The sequence below is a fragment of the Rattus norvegicus genome, unplaced genomic scaffold (assembly GCF_021556685.1).
Source record: "Rattus norvegicus strain SHRSP/BbbUtx unplaced genomic scaffold, alternate assembly SHRSP_T2T unassigned-0000115, whole genome shotgun sequence".
In the NCBI taxonomy this organism is placed as follows: domain Eukaryota; kingdom Metazoa; phylum Chordata; class Mammalia; order Rodentia; family Muridae; genus Rattus; species Rattus norvegicus.
In genome coordinates this window covers 22501-25000 of record NW_028238836.1, presented here as the reverse complement: position 1 = coordinate 25000, position 2500 = coordinate 22501, and the positions used below count along the sequence as shown (strand labels likewise).

Below are 2500 nucleotides of genomic sequence, written 5' to 3'. Positions count from 1 at the left end.
GGCGAGGCTGGGTGAGAGCGAATCAGTGAACGATCGGACTCTTCCTCTCTCTGTGAGGGTGTGTCATGAACTCTATTACCATTTCCAAAGAGTTAGGTATGCTGGAGCGAAGTGGACCGGAAAGCCAAGGGAGGAGAGGTATGCCTACACGAGTCCACCCAACCCCACCCCCAGGGAGACATCCTCGAGTGGTGGGGGGAGGGGCGAAAGGTGTGGAGGATAATTTCCAACAAATAAATCCCAACAAATAAATTACTAGAGACTTGATTCATTGATTTACTTTAAATTTATTGAGTGTATCGGGAAAGAGGGAAAATGGGTCAAGGAGGGAGGGAGGGAGGGAGGGAGGGAGGGAGGGAGGGAGGGAGGGAGGGAGGGAGGGAGAGAGGGATATCTTTTCCTCCAAATCGGCTGGTATGTAGTCTCAGTGCGTCAGAAAAAAGACTGCTTCTGGCCTCCTTTCTGATTACCCCAAGGCAGTCTGGTCACCGTGCTGTAATAGAAAGGGAAACCACAGTCAAGTCATGGGAGCGAGCGAGCAAGCAAGCAAGCAAAAATCATAAACAAAAGCAAAAACACGTCTGTTAAGTTGAGCAGAGCAGAGCAGAGCAGAGCAGAGTAGGGCAAAGCAATACAAGGTCACATTCCACAAAGGCTGATATAGTCTGCCATCTTGGTCTACAGAGTGAAAAGTAGAAGGAGAAAATGAATATCGCTTTGTGTGTCACAAAGTTTTTAAGTTGTAAGGAACATTGCAGGGCTAAACCTTCAAATCCTCAAACCACCCAACCCAAGCTTTCCTCCTCCTCATCCTCCTCCTCCTCCTCCTCCTCCTCACCCCCCATTGCCCCCCCCGTGTGTGTGTGTGTGTGTGTGTGTGTGTGTGTGTGTGTGTGTGTTTGCGCACGAGCTCGAGCTCGGGCACGCATTTCTTTCACTGCACAACCATCATTGGAGGACGTTTAAATAAACACGAATGAATCAGACAGGCAGACAGACAGGGGCCCATAATGGATCCCTACAACTCGGTGGTGGTGGTGGTGGTGGTGGTGGTGGTGGTGGTGGTGGTGGTGGTGGTGGTGGTGGTGGTACACACGTTGTTGACCTCTTTCTTTTAAAGAAAGGACAAAAACAAAGAGAAATAAAAATGAAGGAATATAGACCTAGCCAAATATTATTTTATTCCCTCCTTCATGGAGCGACAAGAAGATTTATTCATCAACCTTCGTCTAGAATAAGAAAGTAATTGCAAATGAAATCGAGCCATCTTACTGTAATAAGATGTTATCGAGAAGAAAGGGGAATTGGATACTGGATCCATTGCTGCCCCCCCCACACACACAAATTGGAAAGAAAAGCAACTCCCAGATCGCTCAACTAACGAGGCTTATTTAAAACTGGAAAAAGAGGGCTGGAGAGATGTCTCAGCGGTTAAGAGCCCTGGCCGCTCCTCCAGAGGTCCTGAGTTTTCAATCCCCAGCAAGCACATGGTGGCTCCCAACCATCGGTAATGGGATGAGGCCTTCTTCTGGTGTGTCTGAAGATAGTTACAGTGTACTCATAGTCACAAAATAAATAATTCTGGAAAAGAAGAGGAAATAACTTTTAAAAAAAGAAAGGAGGCTGACTGGTCGACCTTCCTTCCCTCCCTCCCTCCCTCCCTTCCTTCCCTCCTCCCTCCCTCCCTCCCTCAGGTTCGTACCTAGGAACTCATGCACACACAGCCACACCCCCCACACACACATATATTTAATATTCAATATTTATAAAAAATACGACTGGAGAGATGGTGAGAACAATGGAAAGCAGAGAACTATTCAGCTGACCAATTGATACCTTCAGTTTGCTTATAATGGAAGGGACAACTGGCCGACCCTCCCCTGTCACACACACACACACAGAGAGAGAGAGAGAGAGAGAGAGAGAGAGAGAGAGAGAGAGAGAGAGAGAGAATTGAATGTAAACCAAAGGGGGGGGGGGGCGGAAACATAGTACTGGGGTTGGGGATTTAGCTCAGTTGGTCAGTGGTAGAGTGCTTGCCTAGCTAGCAAGCGCAAGGCCCTGGGTTCGGTCCCCCAGCTCCGAAAAAAAGAGAAAGAAACAAAAACAAAAAAATCATAGTACTGCAAGTACCAGTCACTGCTTTGTATGTAAGGCATAGGACAACTAGTCGACCTCGTTTTCCAACTGGTCGATATATAATATATTTTATATATTATATATTATATATTATAGATATATCATTAATAAATTGAAAAAAAGAGCCAGAAGTCAATACCAGGTGGATCGAGTAAACTACACGTCGCCATATGTTAGGGACATCTGGTCGACCTAGGACAATTGGAGAGGGATCATCAAAGGCAAAGTGCCGTCGGGACTACTGGTCGACCTCCGAGAATCTCAGAAGAAAGAAAGATATACATGGATACAGATAGATAGATAGATAGATAGATAGATAGATAGATAGATAGATAGATAGATAGATTTTTATTAAAAAAAA

At 45.8% G+C, this 2500-nt stretch overlaps 1 long non-coding RNA gene across 2 annotated transcripts in view; it reads right to left on the bottom strand.

Moving 5' to 3' along the window:
- Positions 1-267: 267 nt before the first annotated feature.
- LOC147997529 (uncharacterized) overlaps positions 268-2500 on the bottom strand; it is an 18393-nt gene continuing 16160 nt past the window's right edge. The window contains exons 2-3 of one of the 2 annotated variants that reach the window (XR_015647753.1): positions 1363-1581; positions 268-493 (exon numbers count right to left, since the gene is read on the bottom strand). This is a non-coding gene — a long non-coding RNA (uncharacterized LOC147997529). The remainder of the gene's footprint in view (positions 494-1362; positions 1582-2500) is intronic. The other variant, XR_015647752.1, reaches the window with a different exon arrangement.